Genomic DNA, 25780 nt, shown 5'->3' with positions numbered 1-25780 from the left:
TTTTTCAGCCTATTATCCAACTGACCGTCTGTCTAGCGAACCTCACCGTCCTGCATTGATGCACGAACTTGCGTCTCGTGGAAAAGAGCGGTGCTTTTGTGAACACGCCGTAAACAGCCGTGTCAATAAACCCATAAACCGTTTCAAGCTGAGTACTAAAAAGCTAATATCGGTAGCTGTTTTTTGTCACAGTCTCTTTTTTAAAAATGATGTTAAGGTGGCATTGTAAAAGACGGACGATGTATCTGGCAGATTGATCAGTGGGTAGAGACCCCATTATCTCTCTCCGTGTTAATTACAGCCGCGCTCAGCTTGCGTGTCAAAAGACGGATGACTGACGAAGGTAAAAGACCTTATTTATGCCTCCATCGCTGGCGGCAGCCTTCGCCTCTCGCCGACACTTTTCTTTTTTTGCCCTCTCAGCTCTGTATATTTATCGTCCAGTAATATTACACTGTCAAAGGCGATCAGCTCTGCCGAGATATTCGCTATCGTCACCTTCACAGGCGTCCATTTGGACTCCATCACTCTCAAGTTACAGACTCTGCTGGGCAAATTTGTGCAGAGTTTTTCACCCGTCCCTCGAGATGCCAGAAAGGTAATTCAGGTTGCGTAAATCAATATGTGGGCAGCCCAGTCATACCACAATGTAGAGACGTGGCACCGATCTTGGAATGCCCTGGCGTTTTGCGGCTTTTAGAGGAGTCACGGGAAAAAAAAGCTGAAATTTTAGTCGGTTGTAGTGAACTCTGCCATCGTCTGAATTGTTTTCGAAACAAAATTATTATTTGCCATTCGTTGTGTAAACTTCCTTCATTCACGAAATGCACAGATTGTTTTTGTGACATAAAATTGCTAATATTTGGAATCAATGTTCATTGCCAAATTTAAAGTCCCCGTTTACCGGAAATTCGGTCGTTTTGACCTCCGTATAGTGACACGTTTCCTAGTGAAAAGGATTTCAAAGGAGAAAATTACTGGGCGTGGCTTGTGTTTGTCACTGCGAAATGATTGGATGTGTAAAAAAGCTGGTAGCAGGCTGACCGTTGAAGGGGAGGAGTTAACGGATACTAGGGCCAAGCCGTCTTATTTAGATGGATAGTCAATTCAGATTTTAACTGAAGATTATGAGGATACATAAATTTTATAAGAAAACGACCCACATTGATAAGCTATTTACCATAAACGCTGCAATATTTCTTGAAATTATATGAATATTTTCATTTTTAATTTCACTGGGACTTTAAGTTTGGAATAGAAACTGTGTGAAATGACTTTTCACTTGGCCCAGTGATTTTTCATTGTACTTTCGGTGTGACAACGTTTTTGTAGCTATTCATTTAGCATTTTTGTTTTGCAAAATAAAAAAATCTTTGTTTTCCTTTACGCAACTCTCCTTAACATTTACATAAATAAGACCTCGAACGCACAACATGTTTATTGTTTGAGCCGTGCGCAGACGTTCTTCTTCAGGGCCTCCTTAAAGACGCACAGCAGCGAAACCCCCATGAAGGGACTTTTCAAGATCTTTTTTTTCTTCTTATCACAGAGCGTGTGGTGCGAGAGGTAACATCAGAGCAGTCTTTCCTGTGGTTTTGTGAAGTGGTGTCTGTCAGACCTGCAATCCTCGGCCTGTGTTTGCACCTCTCACCAGAAAGAACACAGTGTTATGAACCCTCGCACATACGAGCGTGTTCTCTCGCTCTCCCTTTCAAACCATTTACGTGTTTCATCACTTCCTGTCTCTTGACCAGACTCAAAGGTTTCGGAGAGCCTGCCTGGAGTCTGAGTCTACAAAAGTGTTGATTCATTTGGGTTCCTTTGTTCCAAACTGACCCAGGAGTGAATCAACAGCGTGCAAGGTGACTGTCACTGTTTTACAGTTTCAGGATGGTAGCGTTATCGTCGCTTCAGAATGTTAGAAATTTTGGTATTTTCTGTATGTAATGGGGGAATGTGCTTGGTTTAGAAGTGCTTGGTTATTTTTGTGTCTGAGTTGTGTGGGTTTGTGTGTTGTCATGGTTATAACTTTAGGTTTGTCAGATGTTTAGGTGAGATGTCAGAGCATCACCTGGTGGACTAATGCAGAACAAAGGCACTCATGCAAATGACAACCAATCATGAAGAAGATGGAGAATTGTTTCAAATTTATCTCATCAAATATTTTTCCCAGATGATTTAAAATTGACTTACCAGAACACATCTCTGTGTGATTTCTGAGGCATTGCAAACAAATTTCCCAACACTCCCCCTGCCTTTGATTGACAGGTAGTCCCGCCTCACAGCTACGCTATTGGTTGAGACATAATATTTAAAACCCGTTAACAAATTTGTTAACACATTTATCAATTATTTTGAGACTCAAAAATGACACACAATAGGAATGTTTTGTAGGTTTCGTTTATTCAATTAGTTTAAGCGTCCAGATTTAAAGGGACAGTTCACCCAAAAATAAAATTTCCTGCATCAGTTACTCACCCTCATGTCATTCTAAACCTGTATGACGTTCATTATTCTGCAGAACACAAAATAAGTTATTTTGAAAGATGTTGGTAGCCAAACAACACTGTCCCTATTGACTTCCATTGAGTGGTAAACAAAACCTCAAAGACATTTCTCAAAATATCTTCTTTTGTGTTCCTCAGAAGAAAGAGTCATAAACAGGTTTTAAACAACATGAGGTTGAATAAATAACATAATTTTTATTTTAGAGGAACTGTCCCTTTAAGTTTAAATATCTGTACCATTGTGGTAGACCTCAGTCTTTGAGCACCAGATAAAATAAGATTTAGAAAAAGCTCAGTAGAGTCCTATAAAGGTCCTACTCTTAACAGATGCCACCCTACGACTCGCTGTGTCACCATCCCCATGACTTCAGGCAAACCGGTTCTGCCGACACTAACCGTGCCATCGTGCTTGTATTCAAATGCAGCATCCTGTATATTAAAAACACTCACACTCGCCTCTTATCAGATTATCGAGCCTTATGATTGGTCTTCCGTTGGCCCCTTTATTTAATAGAAGATTCCTTTCTGCTTCACGATGCCATAGAGTGTTACATCACTGCGCCTGAGACCTGTTATCTGTGTGGAGTCCTGCTCTTGTAATGGGCTTTATTGATCTAAACAACATCAGGCTCGCCGTGATGTTATTAAGGTGGAGATAACTTCACTGTAACTTCCACTCAAACAATGTATTAGCCTTTTATTGGGTTTAAATAACTTTGGCTTTTAGACGCTAATGTAGCTGCTTAGTCACCCCCTGCTCTTTATGGCTGCGAGATCTTAATAAAGCCTTTCCTCTTTACATCCTGCTGCGTGTGAGGACAGGAGATGCCCGGTGCTTGCTGGGAAGTTTCTGATTCAGTAAACAACAGTGACTACAAATAATCAATGTAATTATTTATTGACTGTATGTGTATTAAGTGTCATGGCTATCGAACTGCATTGACGCGGACCTTTGGGGGAATCAGATTTGTCACGGTTTTGGATCAATCCAGAAAGATTTAGAAACAGGATTTTATATTCATTAACTTGATCATGGAAAGCATAAACATTAAGGAAAGCATATACAAATAACTGTAAACGAACTTGCACAAGGGTCTTCAGGTAGTCTTAGCTGCTGAAAAGACTGAAAAAGCTTCAAATCTTTAAGAAAACCAACTAGCGTTCTCGTGTTTGAAGGGAATAAATGTATTTGCGGTCTCGTGATCTAGTGCCGCGCGTTTCATTTATACAAAAGGCAAGTCAAAGAGCTGAGTGTAATGTTATTATATTCTCTTATTTTATTTTATACATATTTTAGTATTGCTCTTATGCACAATCTTAACATACTGTACAAATTATGCCTAAAGTTCTTAAGGATTTGTGTCTATATACTATTGCTGAAAAAGCGATCGGGCCAGGAATCATTTTTGAAAATGAATCGTGTCCCTGAAATTCTTTTAAATTCTGCAGTGCTGTCGGAGTCGATAGCCTTGTGGTTCGTGATCCGACATACGACGCTGTTGCGCTCCGGGCGACCCAAGTTCGAGTCCCGGGTCGTGAAACTATCCTCTCTCACCTACTTCGTTTCCTGTCCTCTCACTGTACTGTAAATAAAGGCAAAAACCCCAAAGATAAACCTTTTTTTTAAAAACATTGCGCAGTGCCTTAAAATACCAACCATATATGTGATCCAGAATGTTGTTTTTCCATTGTCAATGTAAATTACGCTATACAAATTCTTTGTGGTTTTATAGTAATTGATCAGCCGCCTTTCGTCGTGAACTCTTTTAATGGACGTTCTGATGTTTTTTTTGTCTTCCAAGGGCACACTGAATCCAATATTTATGAAATAACGATCCCATTCATCTGCAGGCATATTTTCTGCGGGGAAATTTAATTTGCAGCTATTTAAAGCCGTGCTTTTGGTAATGAATTATTTTGTCACCCGGCCTCTGATGAGATTCATCTTTAATAACTGTAACAATTATTTTATTAAAAAAAAGAGAAGCAATGCATTATGGCTATCTCAGCAAGGTCTACAGCTAGCAGAGATTCTCATTAGGAGGGTATTATTACCCCTGCTGGGCTTTCATTCACACCCCAACTTAAATTACATTACGTGTCAACAATGTGTGCATTAAATTTAAGCAGTCATATTTACCAGTTTTTTCCTCTCTCGCTCGCTCCCTATCAGTGACACATTTAGATGAATTAAAAAGATAAAACGCGCTTCGAGATCTGATAGGACACTTATTGAGCATTTACTTTTAATAAAATCACAATATTGAATTTAAATGATAATATGAAAGATGTTTCATATTAAAATGTTTTGAGTCATGCCGCCACCTGTTTTGTTTAAGAATATCCGATAGTGAACAAACCTCTAATCCCAACAAGATCATTTTTAATTCTTAACTACATTGTTATGTAATGAAGGCTTGTATTTGTTGACCTTTATATGACGCTTTTATTTTCAGGTCTTACGGCTTTAAACCCATGACTTCTGCATCGCTGGCGATACGTTCAACCAGAACTTTAGAAAAACATCAGATGTTACACTGATTGGGGTTTTTCAATAGAAAAAGCAAAACTCACAGCTGCACACAAAAGGCCAAACATTTTGCATATTAAAGCGCAACTAAGATCGCCGTGTGACCAATGTAGCAATTTCTGTGTCCCAGTCTCACAAGGAAGTTGAAATGTTCCAATCGGAAACGAATAGACGTCGTGTCTATATTAATGCTTCCCCAGTTTTTTAGCTGATGTCTTTAAAAGGTTGCGCCGCACATAGAAACCGATCATCGTAGCTTCCGTTCCGCATTTTGCCGCAGCCGTATACAAACAGAATTGTTTATGGCTCAGTGAGCTGAACCCATCCCGAGACAGAAGCGAAATTGCTGAATGTGAGGTAATCGGTTATTTCAGTTTTACCACTTCCTTAAACTTCTGCTATTACTCAGTGATGTTTCCAAAGAAAACCTCTGGCTCTCCTGTAGGTATATGGCTATGGTGGCTTTATGTGAATCAAATATTTAGCCTGGATTTACGAGCAAAGTTGGTTCTGTGATTATACGGTGTGTACCTGCAACTGGTCTGGCTGCAGTGTGGATGAAAGAGCACGGTGACGTGAATTCAGGGTGGTTTGGGTTTAGTCATTTTTTTTGTCATTTAGGGTGTTTGTTAGGGTAAACTTTAGAGATACTTTTGTTTGTACCTTTGGTTGTGGACAATAAAACATTGTTATAATACTTGACTCAAGCCATTTAGAAATACGTGAGCAATCTTTAAGACCCGCCCGAAATCTCAAAGATCTTGTGTGATTTTTTTTATGTAGCCATCCCTCTCACCATATTACTTCAGTGTTAAACCCTTGTTTCCCTTCTTCAAGGACAAACAGCATACGTGAAGGCAGATCTCCGTGCGAAAGTCCCCGAGCTCTCCTCAAGCAGCAGATCCCTTTTCCACGGCAGCTGTTCTTTCGGATAAACCCCGCGCCGCACTCGCAGATTCCCTTAATATGATTCCGCAGGGTCGGGCTCAGGAGAGTAGACGCCAAACCGGCGTGCCAGGAGAAAGAGAGCGTTGAATTTTTCATCAGCCGGCCCTTGTAGCACCGCTGCACTCTTTTAGCAGGCGGCCCGCTCATTCATGAGCAGATGTTCAGCGCAGGTCCGAGCTGCAGTTAGCGTGAACTCCTCTGCCCTCTCAGCCGTTGGCTGCAAGGACGTTGGCAGCGACCCCGGCATCTGAGAATTCATTCCCGGCAAAAAGCATAGAGCTCCGCCTCGCCCAGGCCCCTTTATTTAGCCGTTCGTCCCGGCTCGGGAACCGGCTAGAGATGAAGGAGGGAGGGTTCTTTGACAGACCATCAGTCTTAAATCTGACAGTGATGAAACGCTCGCCCGGGTCAACCCGGGGGACGGGACCCGAAATTTTCCGAAGACAATTTCGCTCAAGTTTATCATTAATTTCAAACGACGTCCTCGGTATGAAAATAAACCACCTGGCGAGCCCACGAAACGGCCTCTTTTTGAAAATAAAAGCAAGTGGAGGCGTTCGTAACGTGAAGGTACCCTTGAAAGGGGGAATTGCTGTATCTGATTAACGGTGGTTTAAGGAAACGTTCTGGTCAGATTCTGGTGGCTGAGTAAGAGCCCAGCTGCCGCTGTGATTGGCCAGGTGGTTCGGTTTAAACGATGACCTCAACGCACCCGAGAGAGCCGAATAACAACCGATACAGATGAAACATTATCACGTTTCATTTACATAACACCGTTATGCAGAAGCGCGTTCGAGCTGCGTGCTCGAATGACAAACCGGCATATGTTCTCGGTGAAAAGTGTGAAATGTTTTTCTTCCCCTCTGTTGCATTGGATGTGAGGTTGTAATTGAAGCATGATGAGGTTTTTACTTTCTTTTTCGCTCTCCTTCTCCAAGCACTTGTTTCTTCAGCAAGTCTCCCACTTCACACTATCTAATTGGCCGTTTTCAGGTTGGGTTTATGAGAGCAAAACTAATTAGTGTTTCTAAATTCAGAGGAGAAAGAGAGGCTGGAAAAAAGGAAAACAGTCGAATGGATTGTTCTGGTTTCCTCTCTGGTGTCAACCTCATAACAATGAAATACAAACTCTAATCACTTGCAAACCGCTCTTTTTTTTTACCAATGCTAAATGTCACTTTCTCTCCTGGCATTTTGTTTGGCACGATCACAGGACAGGAAAAAGCAAACGCTTGCCCTCTTTACAAACGTTTTCCTTTGTAATTCGTGGGAAGGCTTTGCGGGGAAAAACAATGCGGCATGTTTTTAGGTGGGGTCTTTTCTCTTTTGATTCGGGACGTCCTGGCGAATAACCGAGGGAGGGTGGAGAGTTTACAGTAGCTTTGACTTTTCGCCTCGTACCTTTATTCAGACAGATCCAGCTGCACCGTGCCCTCAGGAAGGCCACTGCAGGCGTGCACACACACACACACACACAGGCGAACGTGCGCACACACACGCCAGGGAGCCCTGTTTGAGTTGGCAGCAGCTTTCCTCCTCTCAGGCAACTTTTGCTGCATCGGCAAGATTGAATGGAGCGGCGCTGGCGAGGCGGGCCGTCGTTCCTCTAATCAGGATGTGCCTTTTGCACCTTGTTCAGGAAACACATTTGTGCCTCTCCCTCCCCTCGGAGGCGAAAGTGAAGGGGGGTTCGTGAAGATGAGTGACGGGTTCGAGACTGTGGGGGATTGGGCTAATCTGAGTTTAGTAGCGTTCCCTCAACACCTCACCCTCCCCTCCGCTGGGCCTACGTTTATATTGAATAAAAAAGTTTATAGGTCAGTTTAACAATGTGCCGTAAAACTCGCACTATTTTTATTTTCCACCTCGCCGCCGGGGGGATTCGCGCGGAGGGCCAGTAATTAAGAAGCTGCGAATTCAGGGTTAGAGAGGAAAAGTGTTTAAATGCAATTAGAGCATCCGCTCGAATCAATTTGAACTCAATTACAGTTTTCTTGGATGTGCTATTATTTGTTTAATCAAGGGAATTTTGCCCTGTTAAGATGCTAAAAATGTATTGCCAGATTATTTAAACAAGGCGCCAAAATAAACTCTGAGGAAACGGGTAATGAACAATGGTTTCAAAGTGACCTCTCTCTCTTTCTCTCTCCACATCCCCTCGTCCTCCCGCTACCTTGTTCTCATCCGAGCAGAAAACTTCATTTGATTCGTCTGGAGATAAAGCTATCACGATATCGGCTGGATAATTAGCACAAATCCACATCAGGGTTTTTTTGGTAGCTGGATGTGGAGCAGCAGTCTCTGATGATTCCAAGTTTCTGTAGATTTTCTCATTTGTCTCTAATGTTTTTTTTCTGTCGTTTTGTCTTTTCATTTCTTTCTGCCCTCTCTTTTATCCCTGTTTCTACCTGCTGTCTGTTCTGCAGGGAGGAGAGTCGAGTGGTCCGGCCCTGTGGATGCTGAGAGTTCAGAAAGGTATGTGCCTTAGGGCGTAAAGATTGTGGGTTTGATTCCCAGAAACACACACTGATAAGAATGTATACTTTGAATGCACTGTAAATCACTTTGGATAAAAGCTTCTGCCGAATGCATATACAGTATGTGAATGTACAATGCAAATTTATTTGGCCACCATCCAATGTAAGTTCAGTGCCACAGGTGCCCTAGACTTACAGTATTGGTCAATATTATTGTTCTTATCCATTAATTTAAATTTACTGTACTACACGAAAGGAAGAATAAAAAGTAAAGCCTCATACATTTTTATTTTATGACCCATCACAGTTATTACTTACAGTTCTTTATGGAACAAATAGGTTGTTCATTTTGAAGTTTAATGTGCAGGCTATAAAAATATGAAACACATTTAGTTGTTTCAGTTTGTTGGGTTGTATAGGTTCCTAACATATTTGATTTCCTCTTATTTAATTTAAAGGAACAGTTCACCAAAAAATGAAAATGATGTCTACATTTAATCGCGTTCAAATCTTTTTAAATGTCTTTGTTCTGATGAACACAGAGAAAGAAATTTGGAATAATGCTAGTTACCAAACAGTTCTTGAAAAATTACAATGGTAGTCAAAAGAGCCCTTTTGGCTGTCTGCTTTCCTACATTCTTCAAAATATCTTCTTTTGTGTTCAACAGAACAAAGACATTTATAAAGCAATTTTTCCTACTATGTAGTCAATGGTGGCCAATAACTGTTTGGTTACTAGCATTATTCCAAATTTCTTTCTCTGTGTTCATCAGAAAAAAGACATTTAGACAGATTTGGAATAACTCGAGGATCAGTAAATGATGACAGAATGTTTTAGGGGGTGAACTGTTCCTTTAAGCACCAGGTGTGTGAATTATATGCCCATGTGTGCCAAACTGCTACAGTGACTTTTTTAGGTAACGGATTATGTTTATAATAGGTTTATCTGTATTCACAGGGAAATTTGAATTCAGTTTTTAAGAATCGCTTTTGACCTACATCAATGTGGCCTTCACTTCCTGTGTCGTCTAAACATAACAAACAAACAAACCATGACCCGCCGACACATCACACGGTTTCATCACATCAGCCTGTTTTCTTGTTTACTGTAAACATCCGTATACAACCTTTCATAAAAAAAACATATCTTTGCTATACACAAGTTATCGTATTAGCATTCATTAGCATATTGACTTAGATAAGTACCTGAAACGGATTCCAAACAAACATAAAGGGTCCATCCGAAAGACTCAACTCCTTTATCGACGTGAATATGTATTTCAGCCGGCGTTCACTTGGTTGAATGGTACTTAAATCGCTTCTCTGTTATCGCATGCTTTTGTCATAATGGAGCTAGTGCCAGGTCTGTTGTTTTACCAGCCCGGCCAGACAGCGTTTTAGAGAAGTGCTTCTAACAGTTACGCCCGCTTGCAAAAACTGTGTACGTTACAGATTGATAGTAAATGGAAAACATGAATGTAAATTGTGTCATTTGATAATGTAAATGGAGTGCCGAGCTATTTTCCCCCACCCCCATAAAGAAATCAGCCCTATTTACATAGTCAGTTGTGCTTATGAGACTTATGGAAATCAATCTCTTGTCATTTTCCAACTACACAATTTCATGTTAGTTCAGAGATCAGCGATTTGAAAGTCAATACGGCGACGTTGGCGCGGATCCACGTTAACAACATGAATTAAACATAACAAACACAAAAACACGTTCTTCCGGCAAACTTTCAGATGAGTTGTATCGCATTAATCCTTTCTGTCGCATGAGAATTAAGGCGGAATGGCTGATTATTCCCTCTTGAATATTGACTCAAATGTGCAGACTTCGAGTTGAAAAGCACTCAAAAATACATTAAAGTGCAGGTTATTATTTAGTTATTCAGATTTAGGACCCAATAAGCAGGTGGACTGTAGGTTTATTTCCATTAAATTACTTTGCACTGTCCACTATCGCACCTGTTTTAAAGTGTCCAGGAAGGCCGTTCGCCGTGGCACGAGTTAGCGAAGAGTATCTCTGCTTAAACGTCTTGCGTGTGGTTTACCATTTCCTTTAAAAGCACTTTTAAGACTCATAATTGGTACTTGCACGTTGCAGATGGTTATGACTAATGAGAGGCTACATTTATGTCTCCACGCGAGGACGTGAAAGCTCTCCTTGCTGTTAAATTTAACCTTTTCAATATTGACTAATTATTTGGTTTAGGAAAGATCTCAAGGCGTTTCGCGGCGCTTTAATACGTTCCATTAGTAACATTAGGCGACACCTTTTAGAGCTTTTCTACTGCTTTTTAATATCTTCATCGTGACTGTAGACTCAAATATTTGCAGTATATTAAACTGCGAATAGAGAGTTTGATAAGACCTTTGGCCACATTTACATCACAGTTGCATAGGGACAAAATCTGAATTTCTTTTTCTATATTGTGAATAGTTGAAATCGCACTAAGGGGTGGTTTCCTGGACAGGTATTATCATAAACCAGTACTAGGCCTTAGTGAAATTAGGATATTTAAGTGTATTTTAAAAACACACATTACAAAAAACAGTACCGTGTGCATCTTGAGACAATGAAATCGTACTGATATATTTTAAGATATGTCATTGATAAATGTTAGAAGACTGTATTGTTCAAAAACAACTAAATTAGCATGGGAAACCACTCCTTAATCTGATATTGAATATCAATGCTCATCTGGGTTGCTGTCATATGTGGAGATTTTATGCAATTTGTACGATTTGGATTTCGGTTTAAATGGATATTTTCCAAACCGGTTTGACTTTCTATCTTCTGCAGAATTCAATAGCACCCATTGACTTACATTGTATAGACACAAAACCACCAAGACATTTCTCAAAATATCTTCCTTTTGTTTTCTACAGATAAAGAGTGATATACAGGTTTAGAACAACATTAGGATTAATAAATGATGACAATAATACATTATTGAGATTTTTATTTTTTTGTGAACTATCCCTTTAAATACATAGATATTTATTTAAAAAAAAAAACTTTGTGGCTTGAAATTCATACTTTGGCATAGCTCAAGCACTCAAATCAGTAGTTAAAGTGGTTTAAAGGTTAAATTAACAACCCCAAAAATCACATCCAAGTAGAAAATCTGAATTGTCCACTTTAGTTTGAAGGATGAATCGAATTTGTTTTGCACTGACATGCTTTATTTAACACACACGCTCACACTCCGGCAACATCACAGGGTCAATTCTATCTGTTCTTTCTCCCCTCTCTCTACTCTCAGCAGCGTTCTAAGCCCCTGCTTCTCACAGTTCTGCCAAAACGTCTCGCCCCAGCCTGTTTGTGCCCTGTCTCTGTTTGTAAATATACAGGCGGAGGACATGGGTGCCGCTCAGGGTCACGTCTGCCTCGCAGGCGATCAAAACCCAATGTGACAAGCAGCATATGAGTCACAGCAACCCGAATCGAAGGAAGGCGACAGTCTCTCTCTCTCTCTCTGTCTCTCCCCTTGGGTCACGTGAAGAATAGTGACACCTTCTGTGCCTTCCTATAGGCTTCTGCCAAACTCTGCTATATCATCCTGCCTCGGTGCCACTTCCTTTTCCTTTTTGCTTTTTCAATCATGTTCTCTTCTGTTTAAAAATTTGTCCGCCTGCGTATATCATTTTACACGTTTTGTTTTAGTCATAGATTTTGCATCGTCATTAATTTATTCGAGTTTATTTTGCTTCTTTTCTTATTGTGCAAACTCGAAGAGAATCGTGGTTTGTGCAGGCCGTGTCAGTTCGTAGCATCTTCCAGGAAAAAAAGAGAACATGTTCACACACTCGACTGCATATCTTACAAAAATGTCAGGAGCGTGTTTTTTCTTTACAGACAGATTGACAGCGGAGTCAGTATCTCCCTCTCAAAGCCCACAGATCAAAGCTCATCTTGTCCTTCTCAAAATCTCAAAAAACAGCCACTTTTCTCCTCTCCAGCCGCACAAAGTAACACCAGCCCGGGCGTCCACAGATTACTATCCTCCCAAGCTCTCTATCTTTTAAGCAAATGCCATAGCGTGAAACGACAAGCTAGCATCATTGGGGACCTGACGCCCCGAATCTATTTGCCTGTTTTATACCGCATTGTTGTGGCATTTTTTTCCCAGGAGCTTTGCGAGTGACCCGTTTTAGAGTTTCAATATGTCTTTAGGCTGGTTTTCGATAATGATCAACCCAGAGCTCTGCAGTTATGCTATATGTAAATGTTATATTATCAACACATTCAATTTGGTTAAATGCCATCGCGTGGGCGTCTGTTTTGATACTTGCAGAGACTTTTGGAGCTTTCTCCACGTTAGTTGCGTGACCCCCTGCGAAACTGCAGGTACATAAATGAATGGTGCCTATCAGATCTTTGTCATACGGTGGGAACAAAAAAATACTAAGAACCGCTATCAGGTGGTGCGTACCTGCTTCACACTCATATATGGAAATTGCTGCCAAATATCTAGATCTAAAGTGAAGCATTTAAATATTCAAATATAGATCCAAAACAATTCGCAGGCATCACTTTGCATAGAGTGTTATTTGTTGGCGTGGAGTGTGTTGAAACAAAGAGCGACCAGAGAGACAGGAAGGAGAAACAGATACTGCCTTTTCACAGCAGAACAGCAGGAGAAAAGGTGTTGAAATATTGTTGAGTCTTCGCATGCATCCTGGTAAGTTCCTTAACCGTCGAGTTGTGTTGAAAGATACTGCTTTTATGTTTGGGGTCATAGAGAACCCAATGGTGATGTTTCCCTGTCCTAAATAAAACCAGCAGTTTATTATTAAAGGTTTTAAGCATCTGTTGTTTAATATAGACAAGCATTTTTTATAGAAGTGGTTATTCAGCAACGTAGTATTGTTTCTCTTTGGTGTGAGTTTTGACTCGAGGACAAACATACAGTAAACCAAAATGAACAACTGGTGGGTGTGTAAGAGGATCAGAGAATGTGAAAAAAGTTGATATCTTTGGTCTCGAGACCCCCAGACATGAGTAATGTCTCATGTTTCATAAAGCTTTTGAAGCTTGTTATTGAGAGCACAAGTTTGTTTTAATCAGTTCTTATGAGTTTAGGTAAAGTCATGACATATTAGCTTAGTTATATTAAGAAATATCTGAAATTACAGCAAACTTTATACAGAACATAAGCGTCAATTGTAACAGCCTTGTTATATGTTATAAGGGATAGTTCAGCCAAAAATGAAAATTCTTTCATCATTTACTCACACTGATGTCATGCCAGATCTGTTCGACTGACTTTCTTTAGTAGAACCCAAAAGATTCCGTGAAAAAACAAAGAAGATAATTCGAAGAATGTTGGTAACCGAACAACATTGGCTCCCTTTGACTTCCATTTGACATTTCTCTAAATATCTTCTTTGTGTTCCACACATGAAAGACACATATGCAAGTACACAAGGTGAATAAATGTTGACAGAATCTTTTTCCCCAAAATTTACTTGTGCTTCGAAACCATAAACATAGTACATAGCGCCATAAATTGGATTTTTTAAATGACTTTTTGAATGATTTTTGGCGTGACTTACATAGAGACTTTACCCAGACTTTTGGGATTCTGTGAAGTCTTAATATACTCGTAATGGGAATTTAACCTGTTTGAGTGCTCTGCTGTTGTGGAACTGAAAACGGCCCTCCAAACATCATTTCTGTGCACATTTCAACACAAAAGACTCTATTGTGGCCACGGCGTGCAGATGTTTATTTAAACTCTCCTCTCTCACACGGTAACGTAAGTCTCGCCCAAAAAAAACAGAGCACCCCCCTCTGGTGTGTATGCGAGTGCGTGTCCGTGAGAGGGAGGGAAAGACAGGGTTTGCGAATGAGAGAGTGGAATAAATTAAGGAAACATCAAGAGGTGATTTAGTGGGAGAGATAGAGACAATACAGAATGTGCCGGCGATGAGATGAATAGACAAGAGGAGAAATGGAGGAGGTTAAGAGGCACAAGATGGAGAAAGGGAGGAAAAAAATAGCCCGCCAGAATGTTTGACAGGGTTAAATACAGTGAAAGATTACCGGGGAAATCCAAGACATCTGTAGCGAGTACAGACGAGAGCATTAATTAGGAGGAATCAGCAGTTTTTAATTCTTTTCTGTGTGTTTGGCAATAACAAAGAGATGATGAATTATTGAAAGGAAAGAGTAGGCACAGGTTTGAGTTGAGCTGGTGTCATTGTCCAGTCGCCTGATTCGGTTTTAAGGCTTAACTTAAATTCTTTCAATGAAATGTCTGACATCATCATTTTTGATTTTTGGGTTTTTTTACATTTTAGTTTTCATAATCGTTTATTTAAAATTGAGATAGTTTTAAGTCTTTTTATACACATGCTCACCCAGTTTTTTTATAGTAATAATAGCGACTCTTGCCCTACCAAACATAAAGGGATAGTTCACCCAAGAAAATATTATTTCATCATTTACTCACCCTTATGTCGTTCCAAACCTATATGACTTTCTTTTAAAAGGAAAACCCAAAAGAAGATATCTTGAAGATGTTGATAACTAAACTACATTGGGGCTCCATTGACATCCATTGTACCGGCACGAATCCATTTTTCTCAGACATTTCTCAAAATATCGATAAGAAAGGGTCACATACAGTCTTTGATGAGCACGGGGGTGAATAAACTACAGATCTGTGTCCATTGAGGAGGTTGGTATTCAAATGAACCTAATAAATTCAATCCTCAACAGAGGTACTGCATGTCTTGTATCAAAGTGAGCTAAACAGCCTATAATATCTGATCTGGTCACATGACCAGCGAATATGCTGTGTTATTGTTGCTGTCGCCGTAAGAGATTTTTACTTTCAGCATCTTTGTTGAACTCTTCCTGTTTTATTAACCTCACAAGACCGTGATGAGGATGTGCTGGGATTACGATTCTGTATTTTATACTGGATGTGTAAACTTAAATATTCAGTCCCACTGATTCAGCTCCACTGATCATTCCTTTTGTTGAATTATTGATTTATACTCGCATTTTGAGTAAAATTAATATCTGATCAAATTAATATTAACACTGCCTGAAATATTGATGATGAGTGATAAAACCCTGAGCGCTCCACAATATGATAAATAGACATAAAATTCCAAATTAAGATAGAGCCATTAGTCTGTTTTTCATCCGTGTTTAAGAAATAGATGAGATAATTATTTTTTCCAGCTACTTGCAAATTAGACAAATTGCTTGGGGCATTTGCCAGTATATAACTTAAGTCAAGGAACCTGCGACGACTTTTAACTAATATTTCATAAATTATTCATCCCATCCAGCATTGGTCCCAAATATTTTGTATACTGGTTTAATTCCATCTGGTTAAAGGAACAGTATGTACTACAATATATGTGTTCTGAACAACAGATGCATTTACATTTGGCAGTGTGGCGTCTTGCAAGCATCTCAAAACACCTCCTGAGCTGATTCAATTGCTGTTCACCTCAAATGACTGGGTCACTATCCGTTCAGTACAAACGCATGATGTGACCAAATGTAAATGCCACCTTAAATGTTTTGTCACCTCATGCAGCTCAGCTTACAGTGTTGTCATTTAAACCGGCTGTTTGCAAGTTTATATTCAAATTGAGTTATATAATGATGGCTCCCTTATTTTCATCATCGATTTTATTTTGTTAACGCGCCCCCCGGCACAAATCATAAGGCTTCTAACAAAACAAGGCATCTTCCCCACTGAATTTTCTCTACATGCCAACCCGGCCAACAGATTAGATCACAGTCACATATGTAATACATACAGAAGTGAGATACCGTATACATGTTTTTATTGGATAAGCATAAAATACTTTCATGAGAAGGCATGTTTAAATGATGCAGTCAACCTAAAGCGACATGAATCTTGAATATTTCCCTCCGTTCAGTTTATTCAAATACTCGAGCAGTATTCTGCATTTCCATATGGATCTTTTGCTTTTCTCTAGGTGTTCATAGTAAAGCTCATAGGAACAATAGGGAAATGTAATGTATATTTTGAAGAATTGGAACATTTACAATATAATGTTTCTATGGACATTTGGTTCAGCTATCATCGTCACAGATGTTTTGCGTATAGCTATTCGAAAACAACCCATGACCTCGTCCGAAATGATGGTTGCTGAAACACTTGTAATGATAGTTCTGAATTTTAATGAAGGTTAAGCACATAATAAAGGCAACATGGAAGACTTGCTTTTCGATATCGGATAGCCAGGGAGAAGCAAATCGGTTCAAATATTTGATATTTAAATTATTTTTTTAAATGAACAGAGGAACGAGCAGACAGAATGTGAGGAGTTTCCCCCGGTGATACTGTGGGGCTTTGTTTCTGTGGCATCTCTCATTAGTGGAGCGAGCCTTTCGAAACACACACACACACACTGTCTTTATGTCTGTGCGGAGGCCCTAAGCGTGTCATGGACGTGCACACTGCAAAAGCTGACCGAGAGAAGCTGTCCTGATTAAAATGACAATAGTCTAATTAACTCGACCTCTGTGTCGGTGTACAAAACAGCCGCTTGGCCTGCCAGTTTCTCTTTTTAACAGTTTCTTTGTCCTCGCTCCATTCTAGGAGTAAGACGTTTTTCTTGCATTGTAGTTTGCTGCTCCAAACCATTTTATTTTCAGAGACTTTTGCTAATAGCAAATATTTTTATAAGATAATTCAATCCGGGGTCTCCTTTAGGGATCTCTTTAGTTGTCGTTTTAGAAATTGCATCGTAAGCTGTAATAGGCCGATATTTTAGCTTGGGTTGATACTTGCTGCATGTATTTGCAAATGAGAATGAGCAGGTTTTTTTTCATGAGCAATTTTCGTTTATTTTAAAGTAAATGTTAAAATAAGTGATCCATTAATATAGCATTTTATTTGACATTGTAAAAGTGTATATGTACGATCATTTTAGTCAATCTAGTTACAAGTAACTTAATCTGTATTGATGATTTAAAAATGGAGATTTACTTTAAATTCAACGTTTGATGCCGATTGCTTGTGTGTCCAACAGAATTTGGTTTGTGGCTAATGTCCCTCACCCCGTTCCTCCACTTTCTTCTAAAGTTAGAAAGAAAGATTGTAGCACAGAGATGCCCGTGAAAAGAAACGGAAGCCGTTTCGGCGACAATTCGAGGAACTTGCAGTCAGATAACCCAGAGTCTTTCAAGCTCTCGAATAGACGCCATTCTGAAAGTTGTATTTTCCTCTTGCCCCCGCAATCTGTTGCCATTATTCGATTGGTTAATCTCATCTGAGGGCGGAGAAGAAAAAACAAGTGGAAAAAAGAGTGGGAATAAAAGAATCGCTTAGATGAGTGGAGTGGAAAGTGCTTTCAGTTCTATTATCCTGCGTTTGGTGATTGCGGCCCATAGGGAGATAATTATGCTTTAGTCTTGAGTTAATGAAACGAAAACTTTCGTTCTTTTCTCTCGGCTGAAAGGGAGCGGTTGATCTTTTGTGCCACTATCTGAAGACATCTCCCACCCTTGACAGGGGCACATTGAGGATGCGTTTTGTTTTAGGCTGAAAAAGCCCCCACCCCATACACACACACACACGCATACATACACACTTCGGCTGTCAGTTGAGCAGCGATATGACACATCCTTCAGCATATTTGGTTGCCGGTTCCTCTCGCTTCAGATACTCTTCCCTGTAGCTCTGCTGTGAAGAAAATACACCCAAAGGTCCTCAAACAGAGCGATGAAAAATACTCCTGATGACACACAACCCTTTACTCGGTAGCTCAAAGACACAGCAACTTTTTGATGTGATACAATTACGCAATTCTGATCAAACAAAATCCAGAAAGCAGTCTGGGTAGGGTAATAACTGTGAATGCAATTAAAGCGTTTTTTAAATGGACCTGTGGCCTAGCGGTTTGCATATGCTTGTGAACTCAGGTTTGAGTTCGGACTGCCTCATGAACCAAATGTGTTTTCACCCTTTGTCTTTTGCCACAATATCTTGTGCTTTCTGTGATACATAAATACATAAAATAAAAAAATACATACAGTCAAAATTGTTTTTAATAATGTAAATAACAAAATAATAATAATAATAATGAGGCTAATAATGCTGATTATAATAATAATAATAAAAGTTTGTAGTGTTGTTTTCTATACAAAAATAATAAAATGTATATTAGTTCTGTTATCCATAGATAATAGTAATAACAAAAATACTAGTACTATTTATTATATAAAATATATATAAATATAATATCAAATTATATAAAAATAATAAGTATTATTAGTATCGGTATTATTGTTGCTATTAATAATAATAATCACAATTTCCTGATTGTCTAATAAAAAACTTATCATCTCATGACAGTACAGTGGGGGTGATGGCAGCAGTCAAGGCCAGTGATAAAGAGTTGTCTTCGTTGAAGTCCACATCTGGTGTGTGGAGCTTTAGGACCAGGGTAGTTTGACCCCTCCTCCTCGTCTCTCACATTTCATCATCTGTTCCGCAGCTCTCCACTGCACGCTGGATCCATCTGCTGTTATTATTTGCCTCCGATAATTGGCTTGAACAATGGAATGCCTGTGTGTCCCCCCCGCCTTTGAAACAAGACACCCTGTTTATTTTCTGCAGGGCTCGTCTGCGCTCCCTTTTTCTTTGGCTTTTTCGCTCGGCCCATCCGTCAGCCCCGGTCCCCTCTATCTCTCTACTTCTAAGTTCCCTCTGTCCCTCACTGTGAAGTAACACATGTGCATTTATGAATTGGCGTCTGGCTTTTGATTCTTTGTCGGATGGAGTCGTAATCCGTCTGTCAACTTTGGGTAGTCTCGATCACGTGACATGACATCTTTTAGCGGCCACTTCAAGGTTGAGAGAAAAGGAGAGTCGATTTCAACAGGTAAAGCTCTGGAATACAGACGTGGACTGTCTCTGACATGCATATGCCGCTCAGCCGCATTCTTGTCCATTGTATTTCATTTTTAAATTCTTATGAAGAAAAGAAAGCTAAACCTTTCAAAAAAATCACATGGAGAAATATGTCAAAAATTCTATTTAAACATAAAGAATACAGCCTTTTAGGAGAACCAACATATGGAGAAAAGAAATGGAAATATTACAGCTGAAATGATTTTTAATAACCTTTCCTCTCTAAAAATATCCAGAAGGGGAACATTTTTCTTTTTGAGATGAGTAATGCGCCATTCAGAGATATGAGAAGCACTTTAGAAAAAGCATATTTCACACGTACTCATTTGCGAATCATCAAACCAAACTATTCGTGGAGTGTGTCTGTGCCGTCCGTTTCATCTCTCACCCGTGGTTTGATTAAAGTACTGCGAGGCCAGTGCGGGACAGGTATGCATTTCCCAGCAGGCACTGGTGCGATCAGTGCCAGCCCCTCATTTGCTGAGTGTTTGTGTTTATGCAAACGGAGGCCCTCTTCCTGCATATTCAATCTTAGACTCTGGCTTTTGTTGTGTTTAGAGCACATACCTCCAGCCCCCGAGACTGTGTGTGTGTGTGCGAGAGAGAGAGAGAGAGAGAGAGAGAGAGAGAGAGTGAAAGACGCAAGCGTGCCGTTCGCACACTGCTTGCACCGCATTTACAACTTGATAAAGAGGCAGTGTGAGAAGAGAAGGCAAAACGCTGGAACTCTTTGGATTTGTTTTGTGGAGTATTGTCTTATTTTAATGGGTGAGTGTTCACAGATTTTAAGCAAAGCAGAAATCTCCTTCATTCTGCAACTTCTGACAGACGGCATCCTTCTCTCTCCCTCTTTCTGACCGAACCACACCACGTCTGCTTTCGCTCTCTCGTCCAATTAGATCTTTCCCTCGGAACGAGAAGTGGATTTGTATCGAGAGGTTTTTCTTTACGCTCATTCACTGTTCTCGCTCTCACTGTGCGCGCAGGGAAATGGAATTTGTGGGTTATTGATATTAATAGCGCACAGGATCTGTGGTCAAAGGAAAGAAGAGAACAGAATAACAGATGAGAGAGAGGTTGATAAAAAGGGAAAGGTGTTATCGGTATCAGTTCAGACGTGGTTGAGAAGGTATAAAGAAATGAACAATAACCATTTTTGTTTGACGGATATATCTGCCAAACTGCTTTTTGGCTTCTCTGAATGTATTGGAAAATTATATTACACATTAACAAGCCAAGTGGTCATTTCACCAAATATATAAATATTGCTGCTGACAATAAATGTGTGCATATACTGTAGATACTTTGGTTTTTGAGCCTTTTTGTGAGTTTGGGCTTAATGTCTTATTAATCATTGTTGACATACTATTACATTTCATTAAACTGTTACATATATACTTATTAGGTAACTTTTGTAAAGTCTTATAACTTTAAGTAAGTCTTAAATAGTCTTATTTTATGTATTAGTTGTACTCAAGTATGCACAGATGTCCTAGCATAATAACCACAGGTGGAGTTCAACACACTTACACTTAACATCTGTCTGTTTTGTTTATTTGGCAAATGTATTTAATTCAATTTAAATGCCACTAGTTTTGATATTTTGTAATGTTAAACCCAGATATTTACTGTTCTCTTCCACAAATAACATTGCATAAGCAGTCTAGAGATTTAAAGGGACCGTTCACCCAAAAATAAAACGACTCACCATCGACATGTTTCAAAGAGAGATATTTAGAAGAATGCCATAGTAGGAAAAATGACAATGGTAGTCAAAAGTGCCCCAGAACTGTTTGCTTTCCTTCATTCTTTAAAATATCTTCTTTTGTGTTCAACAGAACAAAGACATTTGTAAAGTAATTTTCCTACTATGGTAGTCAATGGTGGTCAAGAACTGTTACAAGCATTCTTCCAAATATCTTTCTCTTCAAAGAAATGTATACACGATTGAAACAACTTGAGGGGGAGTAAATGAAGACACAATTTTATTCTTTAGTCTTTTTTGTTATGGTAACACTAATATCTTTAGTATTCAACTGTATAAATGCCATTGTGTTCAGAAAGAGATAGCGAGAAGTTTGTCCACAGTAGTTCCACACTCTCATGAACCCTGTCCACACTTGAAAAAATGTAATCCAATTACAAAAAACGAAACGGAAAGAGTTTAGGCGGTGATCTTCTAAAAGAAAACAAGTGCAGCTTTTTATTTATCTTTTGGATGATTTCATTAGAACGTGTTTTGAAAGCCTGGCTGGGTCGTTTCTGGTATCCATAGAGAAAGAATGCTCTATTCAGCCCGAGCCCCTGCCTGTTAACATTTAAATAGTGTAAAGAAATGTGCAGCCTTGTTTGTTTTGGGATAGGAATGAAATACCTCTGCCTTGGTATTAAGGCAGGGGGAAGCTGTGTGTGTGTGTACTCTGTGTACTTTGTTTCTTAGCTCAGCAAAACGTGAAGGCAGGCCTGAATAAAAAAATGTCCAGACAACCTGACATTCAGCAGGACTGTGTACCGACTTGCTCGGACTGCTCAAGTGACCTACGTAAAGGCAGAGATAATTTGGGTTTCGCTCTGTTTGCATGTCGGAAACCGCCGTTGTTTACACGAACAGGGACTGGCAAAACAAAGGCTGAAGCCCTTCTTGTAACCAAATTATAAAAATGTCTTACAGGTTTTGGGAAATAGTTGAAATGATTCAGACAGAGGGAGGGAGCGAAAGAGAGAGAGAGACCTCAGATCAGTCACCTTTTTGTCAGGCTTTTGTAAACAGCTGCATTTGTCTGTAAGTGAGTCATACAATTTTCCTGTATTTTAGAGCACAGACAGTGACTTGGAAAATCATGTGCACACGCCTCAAAAACAAACACAAGAGGACTCAATATAGATATCTCAGTCTGTCCTTTACTTCTCTCTCTCTCTCTCTCTCTCTCCCCTTGTGATTACTTTAACATCTTTAAACTTTAGGACTTTATAATTTTCTTTAAATATGAATTGAAAGTTTTCCTTAACAGTCAACTGATGCAAGGTTCTCTGGTTAACATCTAAATGTCAGAATGACCGATGTTCAATGTGATGTCTTTATATTACAAATAATTTAACATCTTTTTGGAATGTTTGATTGTGATTTGTCAGTCACTAGTGTCTACGGTCAAACACTTTATTAAAAATATTAAATTGTATAATTTAGGGGATTTCAACCCCCCATTGTCCATAATATTAATGACTTCCCCCATTTAAGATTATATGCATAAAAAAAGTCTGGATCTTGACGGTGAGAACGATGCATATGTTATAAAAATGTCCAAACATTAAGAAATATAAACTGTACATTATTAGTTGATTTTGCTAATTTTAATGCTTAATTTTAAATATTAGTTTCATAGAACATTTCTTTTACAATTTTTTGTAACATTTTACCAAAGGGTTGCATTTGTAAGCATTAGTAAAGGCATCAACTAAACAGAACTAACAATGGGGAATATAGTTTTTCAGTATTTATTGATCTTTGTCAATGTTTCTTAATCTCAATACAATAATGCATGTCAGTTAATGGTGCATTAATTTAGCAGCATCTAGTGGTGATGTTGTGAATTGCAACCAACGGCTCGCTCTACCCCTCCCTTTTAAAGCACTACGGTGGCTGAAACAGAACCAAGATGTCGTCACGTTCTTGCTTCTTTTCCGACGGAGATAACATATTTACGAAACGTGCTCTGAAGAGCAGTTTGTCTGTCTAGGGCTACCGTAGAAAAAAACATGTCAAATTCCATTCAAAGGGACTCCCTTATTCTAAGATTATAAAATATAACGCTTCATTATGTAAGGTCTCTATACATCTCTAGACATAGTTATGTATATTATATTGCATTTCTGTCAATGCATCCAACGACAAATAACACATTTGACCTTTAAAATAACATGAACTAAGATAATTAAATGCTGTAGTAATATTGTTCATTGTCAGCTCACGTCAGCTAATGCATATAGTAATTGTTAACAAATTTACATTTGATATAATCTAGTAGCTATTTTTAATTGTTAAACCCAACACAAAGGGCAACTAACAGCCCCTTTTATTCTGCTTTGGTCAACTATCGGCTGGTTTATTGGTCACTAGTTTTCATTCAGTGTTCTGTTACTATATCATAGATAACCCCGGTATCACACCAAAGCGTGTAACAGACAGGTACAACTGATGGTCACTTCGGGCTCCCATGATTCTTTGCGTGGTGACGCTGCCTCCTTATGGGAGTGGGATGATAACGCAGAAGGGCACTTCAAGAAACAGTTGTTTGGTCCCCTACACCCTTTAACCCTTCAAAGCTCTCACTCCGGAGGGTAAACCATTCGAAGGGCTTAGGGCATAGGGCAGAGCCCTTCGAAAATGGAACGCAGAGTCTGACACGCATTTTCAAGTGGACCAGCGTGATACTGGGTTGCATAGATACAACACCACACTAAAACCCATTTCTGCGTTCCCTGCCACACAGATAGGATGCTGGGCAAACCGCTTTCTTGACCAATAAGTGAAGGAGAGGAGCCAGTCACAGCCTATAAGCTGCACTCAATGGCTGCATAAATTAAAATCCTAATAAAGGAGGACTATTCATTTATGACCCTACTGCAGAAGTAGCCAGAGATATGCTATTTAAGCATTTGCGAACCGATTAATGGAATGGCTTTGCTTTGTGGTAAATATTCATGCGCTCTTGTGTTTTTGGTGAAGTGAGGAAAGAGACGGTCCATTAGATGGATTGAAGAGGCGTTCGTAATGACCACCGCAGCATTTTCGTTAGGATAGGATTGGCCAGGCGTCAACTAGAGTATATGCGATTCTAAAGCCTGTGATGTAAATGCGGTCGAATAAGAACAACATTCAGTAGACGTCCTTTTAAGCCTTTGGTTTTTCAAAAAGGATGTTCATGTGTACTGGGATTTTTAGCAATTATTGTCACACATGACTAGTGGTTCATTTGTGCTTGCAGGTCTAACATGTTTTATAGTCTAACCACTATAAATAAATGCTTCTTTTAACAGTACGTAGTTATTTTTTATCATTATGAATATGTTAAACTACTGTAGTCAATCTCACTGTCTTGACCTTTTTGTACAATATTTCTGGTCTATGCATATGTCATATAGTCATGCGTTTATCCAAATGAACGTCTTACGATGAACCACAATTGCAAATCTTTGCCATAGTTTGTCAAGGCTGCTCATTTTTTCAGTATCATCTTCAGACAGACGTTAGCCCAGGTGCTCATTTAGTCAACTCTACGTTTCTTTTAAAAAACACCCGTGAAGCCGATCATCTCAGCAAGCTCCCCGAGCACCAGAGTGCCAGTTCTTCTCTATCTCCAGCTGGCCTTAGCGGTATGATCGTATTTACTCACTCTCCAGGTCTCCACCACCCCGCTGCTCAAAACACCACCATTACCTCCAACCCCATGCTTTCAGTCCAGGCCGCTATCGATTTAGCAACACATTACGGCGCTAAAAACCGAAAGGTAACTGCTGTCGCACACCTCCCCTTCTCTCTGCTCTCAATGCAAAACCTTCCCGTCATTAGGAAGAGGGAACATTTGTCTAAATGAACGTTAGGCATCTCTGTAAACTCATTTAGGACCTGAGACCCTAGCAGGTGATTTGAATAAATGATGTTTAGCTTTTTAAGACAAAAAAATTCATCACCTGTCACCGCGGGCTATTGATTGATAATGGGAGGGATGACGTGTTAATTGAAGGCTTATGAATTGCTAGAAATGAAATGCTGGAAAAATGGAACGGATTGATTCAAGGTGATGTCGAATGGCGACCATTTTTTGTTGGTCTACATTCTTGACACTCACCTCAACGGGGGGTTCAAATAATTGTATTGTGTATTTCCTGTGTTCTCTTAACCTAAGATAAACAAACGCTCTGTGCTCAAACGGTTGGCCGCTGTTTTGACTGTCAAATTTAAACTGCATCATTTTTCACATTCTGCTACACTTTAATGCTTTTATTCAAATACCCGGGGACATTGGCCTGCAGTCTATTCCTTGGTAGTTTAGTTTAAGAATATGATCTCTTTGTAGATTTGAGAGTTTGGATGACTGCAATGCAAGGGGTGATGGTAATGCCATGTTATTATTAGTCATTTGATATGATTCACATATTCATGTACTGTTGCGTTTATACTGAACCTCAAAGTGCTTCAAAGAAGGGCATTTCTATAAGAGAAGCACAGATATATCGGCCAATAATCTATATCGGCAGATAAAAGCAATTTTATCGTCAACTGGCCGATAGTTTAAAAACAGCCGATGATCAGGGCTGATATGGCCTTTCAATCAAAGGAGGACAAGGAAAATGGCATGAATGTGTGCTCTGTATATAGAAAATGTTGAGAAACAATACAAG

General features: G+C 39.4%; 1 protein-coding gene across 7 annotated transcripts in view; it reads left to right on the top strand.

The window, feature by feature from the left end:
• Positions 1 to 25780, top strand: part of foxp1b (forkhead box P1b) — a 158560-nt gene that overhangs the window by 22592 nt on the left and 110188 nt on the right. For 6 of the 7 annotated variants that reach the window (XM_056751471.1, XM_056751470.1, XM_056751472.1 and 3 more), the window contains exon 4: positions 8412 to 8460. The gene's annotated coding sequence lies outside the window, so the exon portion shown is untranslated. Of the gene's footprint in view, positions 1 to 8411; positions 8461 to 20034; positions 20147 to 25780 lie in introns of those variants that run through there. The other variant, XM_056751463.1, reaches the window with a different exon arrangement.

Source organism: Triplophysa dalaica, chromosome 6 (genome assembly GCF_015846415.1).
Source record: "Triplophysa dalaica isolate WHDGS20190420 chromosome 6, ASM1584641v1, whole genome shotgun sequence".
NCBI lineage: Eukaryota > Metazoa > Chordata > Actinopteri > Cypriniformes > Nemacheilidae > Triplophysa > Triplophysa dalaica.
Note: the sequence above shows the minus strand (reverse complement) of the source record. Positions and strands in the feature narration are given on the sequence as shown.